The sequence below is a fragment of the Corvus cornix genome, chromosome 15 (genome assembly GCF_000738735.6).
Source record: "Corvus cornix cornix isolate S_Up_H32 chromosome 15, ASM73873v5, whole genome shotgun sequence".
In the NCBI taxonomy this organism is placed as follows: domain Eukaryota; kingdom Metazoa; phylum Chordata; class Aves; order Passeriformes; family Corvidae; genus Corvus; species Corvus cornix.
In genome coordinates this window covers 6,366,919-6,379,448 of record NC_046345.1, presented here as the reverse complement: position 1 = coordinate 6,379,448, position 12,530 = coordinate 6,366,919, and positions in this window count along the sequence as shown.

Genomic DNA, 12,530 nt, shown 5'->3' with positions numbered 1-12,530 from the left:
TTCTCCTCCATTAAAGCTGAACCCAAATTTGAGTGTCTCATGTACTTGTAACAGGTGCCACAGGACACCTGTTAACCTTCTCAAAAAGAAACACTAGCCAGCAGCTGATGTCACTATCAAAGATGTCACTATCAAAGGCAGCATCTTGGGACATTTAGAGTCTTTTTCGGCTGAGTATTTTCTATTCTAGTAACAATGTTTCCCTTAGACTTTGTTGGTTTGTTTTTCAGTGGGCTCAATGGCTCGGATGTACTGAGAACCTGGCCTTTTTCATATGGAAAAGAAAGATTTAGCACAAAGATTTATCTTCATGAGCTAGGGGAAAATTTCCTTCTTTTTGATGGACCCAGCCCTTTAAAGCCTCTGAAAAGAAACCAAATATCTTTAATTCCCAGGAGGTATCTCAGAGGATCAGAGTTAAAACATTACTCTCTGAACTATTAGATACAGAGACCTCTGCATGACCCTTTGTGTTTCAGAGTCTCAAGGCTGTGGATTCTCCAGAAGAACCTATTTCTTCTATAACCAGAGGCTGAACAAGACTGTGCCATTATAGAAGTTTAAATAAACTGCATAAGGTCATCTGCTGTTTAAATCTGTGCTACCAGGTCTGTAGATATTTTTGCTTTGTTTCTAGGCGAGCTCAGAGTCCCAGTGCCAAAGGGCAACATGTAAATTGTGCTGTTATTCTGAAGCATGCAAGGTAATAAATGGTGCTGTCAATTGTTTTCACTCAAGTGACAGATCTATTCTCTTCAAAATGAATGACCAGGAATGGCTATTATTGCAAAAAATTCACTATGTATCATCTCGTGCCTGTTGTTTAACAAATAATGCTAACTCTAATTGCCTTCCTTGGTGGCCGAGTACCTATGAGTTAATGTTTTTTTTTTATTGAAGACATGTAATTTACCATTGCTTTTGATGTGCCATCTGATTGAATGTCTCTGTGAATCACATCTGCAATCTAGCACTGCATGTCCCAAAGGAATACCCCTTATCCCATTGTTTTCTCATGATCTGGCTAAAAAGAGTCTTAATTTAAAATTTTTTTTTTTTTAAACACAAACTATTAAGCTTCTGTTTCCCAATTTCTAGGTTGACATTCCTGCTCCTGGCAGATACACTAAAGTTTAATAAATCAGTTGCATGTGGGAATGTATGATGTTTTATAGTACTAGAAATAGCGGGTTTAAATCTCAATAGCACTTCTTCCACAGTAAACATGGAATTAGCCTGGAACTTGATTCCACAGTTCTGCCCAAACTCCCCTGGAATCTGACTGCAGCCCTTTCTGATAGCACCTTGTTTTTCAACAAGAAAATGCTGCAGCTGATACACTTCAGGATACAAATATTATTGCTTTTTAAAGATTTTTTTGTGATTCAGCTATGCCTGTTTTTCTACAAATCTGTGTGCCATTTTTTTTTCCAGTCAACATTGCAATCTTTGTAATGTTTTAGGAGGTTAGAAAGTAGCATCTGAAGCCATAAAGCTTACATAAAGCTTGCACTTCAACAACATATTTTAGAAAGAGCTGATGGCAGACAAATGTTGAAGTTAAAGCGTTGCTTCCTTGGAAAACAATACAGCTTCGTGTGCCAAAAAGAAGGTGATGGGGGAGCAAAGGTAAAACTTCTATCAGCAAAAATCTTATTTTTTGTAGCCATTGAGGTCTGTTGTGGTTGAGAATGCAGTGAATAGTCCCAAAAAGGTCATCAGAGATGTGCAGCTTGTGGGCCATCCTCTGCCCCAGGCAGTGCATTTCAAGATTCCCCTGTTACTAAGAACTGTAGAAATGCAAGCTTTGTGCTGGTGTGATGGGCTGAATTAGACACAAGGTGATTTATTCTAAAGTCATTCTGAATGCTCACCTCGTTGAACTCTCCTCCTCATAAAGATGGCTGATACTCCTGGAAAAGGTATTTGTTGCTTTCTGTTGTGTTTTTACGATGGTATCAAGCTGGATCAGTCACCCTGGTGTAAGTTACAACTGTGTGACTTCTCAGTGCAGATGAATTTTTAGCTAACGCTTAAGGCCAGGGCTTGTATTTGCATTTCTTTATTACAATAATGCTCCATTAATAGGCTTTCTCAAGCAGCAAAAGCCAAGGTCTGGGGTGTTAAGAAGGGGAAATGAGATGGGGAAATAAATGTAGGGGATGCAGGTAGGACAGGAACTGTGACTTGCCTTGCAGTCATTCAGAAGCCAGTGGAAGCACTGAGGAGAACTCCAGTTATCCTTGGGGCTGGGCATGGATGCCTCCAGCAGAGGGATGTCTGAAGCCCCAGCAGTGGGAGAGGGGATCCCAGCCTGCCAGAAGCAGCATTCCTGAGGGGGCTCTGTTGGGGATGCTCTCTCAGCACGCTGTTATTCTCCAGTTTAAGCCATTTGCCAGCAAACCCCGAGCCCAGATTGCTTTGTTCTGTTAAAACAAATATCCAGGAAATTCAGCTACAAACTTTTGCTATCGCTCAGCTCTTATCTTGCTCTATTGCAATAACTGTTTGATGACCTCAACAGAGGCCTTGAATCCAGTAATCAGTTCTTCAAGTTTGCAACAAAATCCATTCTTTTTTCTAAACAACTACAAGTAACAAGAGGTTGTCTTGGCCTTTTATCTGTTTTGACAAACAAGGGCCTAGGCCTCCTCCTCCGCATGCTGATCTGCTCTTCCAGGGTCTGGAAGGAGGATGTGGCTTGGCTCTCCAGACTCCTGCCTCAGCTGGGACTTGCTGTCTCATGCAGCCGCCTGGCAGAGCAAAGGAGGGAATTACATTCCTTGCCTGAAAGGCAACAGAGGCTGGTTGGTTTTTATCAGGGCTGCCACCAGGAAGTTCAGCTGGTTGATTTGCATAGATAATTTTTAGCTCCTGTTCAGCCTGAGTGAGGAGCGATTTGGAGAGTAAATGATCTGAGTGATTCACTCGAGGCGATATTCACCCTGGTGGTTTAGCCCCGAGAAGCCAGTGATGCTGGTACCTTTTTGTTCCAGCTGTAGGTCTCCGGTGTGGAATGGGTTAAATTGCAGCCGGTAACTGCAAAGCATTTGTCTGAGGACTGGGACCGTTCTTATCTTTACAGTGAAATATTATCCCTTCATGGTTAACAACCAGCAGCAAACCTGCTCATTGTGGAAGCAGTTTGGCATAATTAGCCGGTTAAAGAAGTCTGCCTATTGATTAACTGAACTAAATGACCCATAATTAAGAGCCCAACTGTGGAGCTAATCCGTTTGGTGGTGTTTTCCTTCCCCTTACAGGTTTGGAACCTGCAGGTCTGTTGGCTGTCAGGGGATGGGTTGGTGAGGAGCCCACGCTGGTAATTGAGTTGGTGCGTCCCCGCGGGGCTCTGACGGACACCCCCTGGGTTGTAAGGGGCTGCCGGCACATGGCTCTCCCCTCTCAGACCACAGAGGTACAGCAGGAGCCCTGCTGGCTCCCACGAGGGTTTGCTGCCTTTCTCAGGGCTCGCAGGAGCTGTCTGCTCCACATCACCTGGGATTTAAGGGGGCTTGGGGGAGGCAGCTCCATCCCTGCAAACAGCCACACGGTGTGGGCTGTTGTGAGAGGGCCCCATGTGCTGGAAGGGGACCCAGGCCATGAAAAAGACAAAGCTGGGGCTGAAGCTGTGGGAAGCCATTTGTTTGGTTAGCTTGCAGTGTTATTTCCTTGCAAAAAGTTGCCTATTTTTAGTTGTAATTTATGTCTAGCCTGATGCATATATAAAATGCATTCAGACTGGAGTTTAACTTGGGTAGTTTAGAGGAGCTCCTGTTTATACCTGAATATTATTGAATCTCTCAGTACCCCCTCTATAAAAGGCTACTTTCTTCTCACACTTTTTTCCCTATGTCTTACTAAAGACTACACCAAAATGAGTTCATTGCTTTGCCCTCCCTTTGATACAATGCTATAAAAACAGGATCACACTTTGGTGGTGAGACCAGCCAGCCTGCACAGTCCCAGCTGGTACCAAGCTGCACCAGGCCAAGGGATTGATAACATTAAGCTACAGTTTCAAATAGTCACAAAGAAAACAATGATTATTTTTTTCTGAAACTCAGCTCTTATCTGCCTCTTCTTCTCAATCAATCCTCCCAAAAACCACAGAAGTAGCAATCTGAGCAGATTGGGTCTCAAAGAGTTTAGGGTTAAAGGACTCCTTAAGCGCTACTCTTTTCTTTGCTGGGCCCACTGAAATAATCAGAAAATATTTTCACTGACTTTACTGGGTGTTAGAATAGGCCCCCCAAATCCTCATCCTCTCCTGCATTGTGGAAAGCTTTTGGCTGTGTGTGTTTCTGGCACAGAAAGGAGATTCTTTCTCCATGTGATTTCCTTTAATCTCTAAAAGCTTTCAGCCATCTGCAATGGAAGCTGCTGGCGACAGAGTTTGCTGTGCTGGTGTCCTCAGCCTGAACCAGCAGAGGGGCAATTCGAGAAGTAAAGACTTAGATCTTGGTTCTTGCTCTGGTCACACCATAGTGAGGGAGGTATCTGCTGATGTGAGGTTGCTGTGCAGGGAACAGTGGTACCTGGTGAGTGTGATAGGGTGATGCAGGTGCCTCCTGCCTCGGGCTGGGGACTTCCTGCTCTTTGCTTCACCTCCAATTTTGCTTCAGGCCTTTCTGGGTCCACACGGCCTCCAGTTCGGGGAGGCATTTTCTAGACACAGACCCCACTGTGCTGGACTGAGCTGTGTGTTTGGAAGCTGGACTCATGTCCCAGCTGTAAAGCACCTCTGTGTGAATCTGGCCAGGGAATGGCCTTGCCCCAAAGGTGGTCTGTCTGTGGGAATTGTGTAAGGAGTATAGCTGGAGCTCGGGGAAAATGTTATAAGCAATTACAGGAGCGCTTGTACGAGAAGCCAGCTGAGGATAAAACCCTGCAGCTGCCTTTTAAACTTGATTTTATCCCATTCTGGCCTTTCATCCTTCCTTTTGTACACATTGCTAGGAGGGAATAGTTAGTTACCTCCTATTAATATCTCGACACCTTCATGCAATGTCTGAACAGCAGAGCTGGCTCCTGCTGAGTATCTGACCATGATCCAGGAGGTTGCTTTGATCCCAGTGGTGGGAAGCAGGGAGACAGTGGGATATTTTCTTCCCCTAGTAGCAAGAAAGTCATGGTGCCATTCACATCACCTTGCCTCCCACAGCTGGAAATCCCTGGAGCAGCTCACACATTTGTCTACCTGTTAAGCCCTTTAAAAGGAAATGAATTAACTCCCTGTAAAGATGCCAGAGACAGCTCAGAGTTGCTTGAAATCTCACCAGGATTCCCCTGTACACATATGTCCAAAACCCTCCAGCAAAGGATCAGACCCCAGGGAAGGCAGGGATCACTAAGATGCCTGGGCTCTCTTTCTGCCAGGCATTAAGGCAGCCCTCAGTGTAATGTTGGGAAGAGATATCTCCTGTCCCCTTCTTACTAGAGTGGTACTTCTTGCTGTATTTGCTGCTTTTTAAAAGTTTGGATTTGGTCAGTACCTCATAAGCACTTTTGCTTTGGCAGTGAGAGAGCAGCTGCTTCCAGGAGCTTGCAGAATCCCCAGCAAATCTTGAACTTGAAGGCTTCTATTATTTACATATATATATATGTAATAATTATTATATTTATATATAATATCTGCTTATTTAATGTAGATATTATTAAAGTGGCTATGACTGTATCAGCAATCGCTTCTTAGCACATCGTGTTATGCTCCGTGTGTCACCACAGAGGATGCAGATAATCTGAAAAGTGCCTTGCTTGCACACCAGAGCTTTAATAGCTATAACAAGACAATTAGTACATCATTCCACTTGAACTTTAATGCAATAATTGGCAGTAAGTAATTCCCCTCTGATGTGATACACAGCCAGTGTTGTGAACAAATATCAGAGCAGCCCTGTGTAGGAAAGGGAAAATAAAAGTCACAGCTGCTGATTACGACCAAGGGGGTGGATTTGGGGTTGATGTTCCACAACGATGGATGTGGTGTGGATGTTGGACACGGCCCAGGAGCACTGTGAGGACTTCCACTGGATGTGGCATCCTGATCTGCTGTGTCTCTGTGCACCTCTGGATGAGTGGGAGGTATTGCACAGTGCCCCAGGGGAGGGGACACATTTTTCCCCAGGTGTGGTACTGAGAGGTGCAGATGAGGCTCTTCTTTCATTCTCCCTGCCCACAGAGAGAATGACTTTGAAAAAGGGACATTTGGATAGCAGAGATATTTTCCGATATTCAATGAATCAGAGCCTTGGCAGAGGCCAGCACATCCCGGAGCAGAATAAGGATTGCTTCTTTCTCAGCATGACCCCAAACACTTCTGAATTTCCAAACGTGTTTCTGATTCTCTCTTGCAGTGAGGTCAGTGGGGAAATACAGGCTGTAATGCAGCTTTGTGATTTGAAGTTCAGAGTCTAAATTGTGCCCTAATGTATCAGGGAAAAGCATTTGTTTCCCATGATGGATCAAGTGGATGCCAGCAGACTGCTTCTTCTGTGCCCAGGAGCTGAGCCCCACTGCCCATGCCTGGTCCTGGCTTTCTGGAAAAAACACTGCTCGTGTCAGGAAAGCTCTTCCAGGCTGCCCTAATGATGTTCACATGAAAAGAAAAGGAAGGGGGAGGGAGGAAACATCTTAACCCATGTCTTGTATGATCTCTCCTGTGATCACATCCTGTCTGATCCTCCCTTCTGGGTCTCTGAAGCGTAGGTGGTTGGTGTGTGTTTTCTAGCAGCTCTGTGCAGTGCATGGGTGAAAAGGCCGCTTACCATGGGAGTTTGTGATCTGGAGAAAACAGGAAATGACATTTGGGCAGTACTACAGAAGATGGGTTTTCATTGACCCCATGTTTTTGAACAGTCATTTGCACTATTGTCTAGGACCAGATGTGTAATTAATGATTTATCCTAGTCTTTGCAGATTTTTATGATGTGGGCACCATAAAATTGTTTCCAACGAAGATGAGGAATGTGTTTCCTAAACTTCTGAGGTAACAGTCAAATGTGGATCTTGATAGCAGTTAGAGAAAGTTTCTCATTAGATGGTTATTTGATGCACATTACGGTAATGTTGACAGAAAGCAGAGTCCCCAGTGCTGGTATTGAGGCTGCAGCATGAGGGGTGACTCTTCTGGAGCTCCTACTCAGTGGGGAGTGGGGACAGTTTGCTCAGGCTGTGGTGAGGGGGAAGGTGTTGACATTTGTGTGACAGGATCTGAGGAATCTCAGGACTTAACATCCAAGTCTGTCATGAGGATGTTCTCTGCTGGGCCGACGCTGGGAACAGCAAAATTCCTCCTCCAGCGCAGGCAGGCGTGGACAGAGGAAGTGTCTCCAGCTCTCACAGCCCCTGGCAGGAGCCAGCACTGCTGTGTCCTGGGCAGAGCTTTAGCCCAGTGCATCCTCCCCTCCCTGCCAGAGTGGCCGGTGCTGTGCCATGCCAGCAGATGGAGGCTCTGGCTGCACTCCTGCCATGTGCTCGGAAAAGCCCCAGTGATTCATTTAAATATTCCCCATCCAAGCATGGCAGGACTCACTGTGCTTGGCAGTGGGGCAGGGGGTGGGCATCAGGTGTAGCAGTGAGCAGGGGAGTGAGTGGGAAGAGGAATGTGTTGGGGGCTCCAGGCACTGCTCTCCTTCCACCCAAATTCCTCTGGCAGCTGGATCTCCCGCTGCTCCTGTTCATAAAAAGCAAATGACTTCTCAGATTTATTAGTTACCTCCAGGTGCAATTTATCAATCCCAGCCTGGGCCCTGCCCAGGCAGCTGGGGAAAAGCTTGTGTCTTTGATTAATGTGCTCTCCCCCACAATGGTGGCAGATTTCTTACTGGGGTTTAATTCTAACAGGTTCTTAAAAATAACAAGAAGCATATTCAGCGAGCTGTTTAAGAGGATGCAGAGCTGAAGCACAGTTCATTCTCTAAAGCTTTGAAGTATTTACAGAAGGAGTTGAGGGAATCTTCATGGAAGCTGGGAGGGTAACGGAGGAACTTTAAAGGAGGGTGAATTGGAATGGGCGGAAAAATGGAACAATTACAACAGCTCATAGTGGAAACAGGAGACTGAGGGGTTTCAAGGTAGAAATGAAACAATGGGAGTGAGATCTCAACAAGAACAAGTAAAAAATGTTAAAGACTGGGCTCTTGCAAACACAAGGGTTTCCTTTAAGCAACACAATTTTTGCATCCGAAATTGTTGTGAAAGGATAGAGGAACATTAAGTGGGAAAAATCAGAAAAACTAGCAAGATGAGAGGAAAATGGGAAGCCCCCAAACCTTGGGCTGCAGTGTGGAAAACCTCTGAGGCTTCACTGCAGCTGTTCCCCTAATGCATCAAGAAGATGCCTTTTCCCATCTTTATTTTCTTCACCTTTTAGCCACAGCTTAAAATGAAAACATTACATATAGACCTGCCTTTTGGAGATTGAGCCAACAAGAGCTCTTGATCTTTTGACCCTTTTTTCACAGATGGAAATATATTAACTTTCTCCTCCTTTTCAACAATGCCAAAGCTGTTTTTTCACAGTTCAGGGTCTGTGCTTGAAAGCAGTTTGCTGTTTTCCAGTGGGATGAGCATGCTGGATCAGGATGGTTTGGAAAAACTCCACCAGCATCATCTTGTCCCCTCTGCACCTGAGTTGGCTGCTGACAGCTCTCCTAGGTGCAGCAGCTTAGATTTCAGTCTGACAAAGTGTTTTCACACCCTTTGGTAGGGAGGAACGTCATAACCCAGTTAAAGGGCAGGATGCTCCAAGCTTTCAATGCATATTTATACCGCCTATTTTAAGTATCTACTTTCAGATCTTTCTATATGGTCAGTGCAAAAATAAAAAGATTCCCATCTCTGGAAGGTGACTCATGACACCTAAAATAGACTCCTCAGACATCCTCTCTCTGCACTAATTATAGAAGGAGGCTGGAGATGTTTAGCACAGTTTCAGCACGTGAAGGTTGGTGCTGCAGGGGAGAGCAGCAATACCCACTTTGTTTTCCCTGATGCTGGCAGCAGGGAGCTTGGAGTGAGTTGTGTGCAGGTTATCTGCAGCCCAGTCCCCTGCTCTGTGGCGTCCCTGCCCTGTTTCCCTTTGCTCCAGAGAAAGGTGTTGAAGGCCACACAGGTACTCCCAGGTCTGTCCAGGCTGATGATCTGCTCTGTTTCTGGTAATGCTGTGCATGGTAGAGGGACTGTGGTCACAATTCCCACCCAGGTCACACTGGGACTGCTGCAGGATGCTGTAGGAAGTGGTATGAGATGCCTGCATCTCCCTCAGAAAGGCCTCTGGAGAGGAAACCTACTGTGGTCTCCCCTTGTGTCATGGCAACTGTGACAGAGCAACGTTGGCTTTGAGAATGGGACACAACCACATTAACCTGTGGGAGTTCACCTGAGGCTTGGGGCTGCCATTCACTGGTTTTCCTGCTGATGCAAAAAGAGCAAAACGGTGACTGTGGGTGAACATGGGGTGGGTTTGCCCCACCCTGTTCATCCTTCAGAGCAGGGTTGCCACGGTTGCCACCAGAGCAGGTGGCACAGCCTGGAGTTTCTCCCTCCTCTCGCCCCACTTTGCATAGCCATCCTTGGAGCCACAGTTGAAAATTAAGCCCAGAGTTGGCCATTTGTAAACCAAGCTGACAGGAAATTGCTGGCTTTGTGCTGAAGAAGTCATTACCTTAAGCTTTATTGCCGTGTGCAGAGTTTACTTGTGACAAAGTAAATGTGCAGAGATGTCTGTAAATAGGGCTGGGATATTGCTGCGTTAACAGCTCCTGGTGAGCCATCAATCAGCAGAGCGGTGTGGAAGGAGCCATTAAAAGCCAATGCTGCAGACAGCAGAGTCTCTCCCACATGCACACGGTCGGAGCTCTGCACCCCACTGCCAGCTTCTTCCCTGGCTGGGCAAAACTCCCTTCTCCCTTGGGTTTCAGAGGATGCTTTGCAGCCTTGATGTGTCATCGGAGATGGTGATGCCACCCGGGAACAGAGGGTACTGGGGAGTGCTGGGCTGAAGGACCCACCGGGAAGAGCTTGACTGGATGAGGTCTGATCTTAGGTCCCCCTGCCACTTTGGCTGGAACAGCGTTGCTGCAGAGCTGGTGAGAGAGCCTGGTTTGGGATTTTGGTTCTGTCCATTAACGTCATGGCTGTGAAAGGGAGGGAGCTTTGTTTTAGTAATACCAACATAAATCTCATTTAAAATAAACGAGGCAGCGAGATGCACCACTCGTGCTGCTTGAACTGCAGGAGAAGCTGTGCTGGGGGGGAAACAGATATATTGAAAATAAGTTAGTGTCTGTGTGATTGGTGTGTGTCTAAATGATCTTGGTGGTGCCTTGAAGGAGCATCTCCTCTCTCTGGTGAGGAGCTGCTGGCAAGCAAGCAGCTCTGGCTGTGCAGGGGCTGAGTTCTCCTCCAGCTCACAGAGCTCTGGCAAGTGGGAAATGGGGGTTTCTGGCTTATCTGTGTTTTCTCAGGGTGGCTGACAGCCTGCCTTAGTTGTCTGAGCACTTCAGGATGTCTGGAACTTTTTACGTGCTTCTTCCTTTTGAGTCAGTCCCCTACTTCTGGTGCTGTTTTGTTTTCTGCTAAAATTGTGGCAGCCCAGTGCAAGCATGCATTTCTGGTCTTTTCTGGTTTCTGCCACTTGTGGGAGTGATAAAGTCAGACAGGGAATAAAATCTCATCACTTGGGGGTCACCAGAGGGGCAGACTGCAGGAATTTTCCAGGCATTGGTTGTGCAGGGCCGGATTGTTGCACTGCAAGGGCAGCCACTGAGGAAGACAGAAGCCTGTGTTTGCTGTTTATAGCCACTGCTTCCTCTGGGGCAGCAGAGCTGGCCCAGGGCTTCTGCAGGTGCTACAGCTTGGGGTGGTGTGGGAAGGGAAAGGGAGAGTTGGGAGGTGGCAACAGAGATCAGATGATGCTGCAGATTTCCTCCGTCTCAGTCCTCATTCTCACAGCTCGTGCCTCCGCAGTGCCCAGGAGCTGTTGATGCTTTGTATTGATAAACCTGTTTTGATATTGATTGATAAACCTGTGTTTGCCCATAATGAAATCCTGACACAGACACAACGTGGGGCCGCTCCCAGCACTTCTCCAGGCGGGGAACACACAGAGCTGTTCTTTCTGCTGTCCCCCAGCCTTGCCTTGGGAGTGCCTGAGGCTCTGCTTGGTGCTGTGGGAGGGATTCGTTTCTCACTCACTCTTCAGCTGCCCTTTTGCTGCAGGCCAGTCGCTTTGGCATGCAGAGGGAATGGCACCCAGCTGTAACTCAGGGCTCATTCCCTGCATCCTGGGGCTCTGGGAGCAGGGCTGCTCTTACAGCCAGGCACCTGGCTCTGGCTGGGGAGTGAGCCATGGAGAACTTGGCCCAGAGTGAGCAAAGTTCCAGCTGACACGGAACTTTTCCTTTTCATCCACAGCCACAGCAGCCCCATGAGCCTAGTTAGCCTGGCTCCCACGGTGCCAGCCTCAGAGCTGTGTCCCCCCTTCCAGCCTCTCTCAGCATGACTCCCTGGCCCCTGCCTGAGTTTGTGGATGTGCTGCCAGCAGCCTCCCATCCACTCTCCCCTTATCAGAGGGAAGCAAGAGGGTTCCCTGGGGCCTCTCATGAGCTGAGGCATCTCCTCCAGTCACTGCAAATTGTTGGCAGAGCCCACAGGGAGCTTTGAGGGACCCAAAGCAGAGCTGAAGCTCGGTGGCACCGGGAACCAGGTGACAGCATCCCAACTTGCCCAGCTCAGCGGGGTGTGGGAAGGAGAGCCAGCAGCTCCTGGATGCCCACCCAGGACAGGGATATGGGCTGGCTGGTGCCAGCAGGGAGGGCTGTGATGTGCTCCCTGCCCAGGCTCACAGGGAAGGTGCTTCCCTGGGAAATGCTGCCCATGAAGTGTTGCCCTGAGGGATGTGATGGCAAGAGCTGCTGGGGAACCTTCCTGTCACACTCTTTAAAGCCGAAAATGCTTACCTTTCCCTTCCAAAACTCAGCTCTATGAGAATAAGTATCCTGATTTTACACATTTGAAACTGCAGTTGCAACATTAAAACAGAACTGCTTTTTCAAATTTGAGGTGACTGTGTGCTGAAACTTCAACTGTTGTTACCAAAACTGCTTGGAGAATAACCCTGGTGCTCTGTGGCTGCTGGGTTAAACTGGTTTGCTCTGGAGTGGTGTGTCTGGATTGCTGAGCAGATCAGGAAAACTGTCCCCAGGGCTGGGGTCTGAGTGATCTGCAAAAACTCTTTCCCTTGAGGAATCCCTAGTGCTGATTCTCAAGGCTGAGCTCACGCTGCAGCCTTTTGTTCAGTTGAGGTTACTCATATCATCTCTCTCCTTTACGTGGATGTTTATTTTTGCCAACCTTTGAGGAACTGAATTGTCTCTGAGGCTGTTATCTCTCTGTCAAGTTTGGCTGAAATTGCTCAATGAGTTCAAAGTTGTTGAGGGAGACGCAGCCAGTGTGAATGTAAGAGCTATAGGAAATTAGACTGACAGCCTGAAATGAGAAACACTTTAAAACTGTCAAAACAAAAA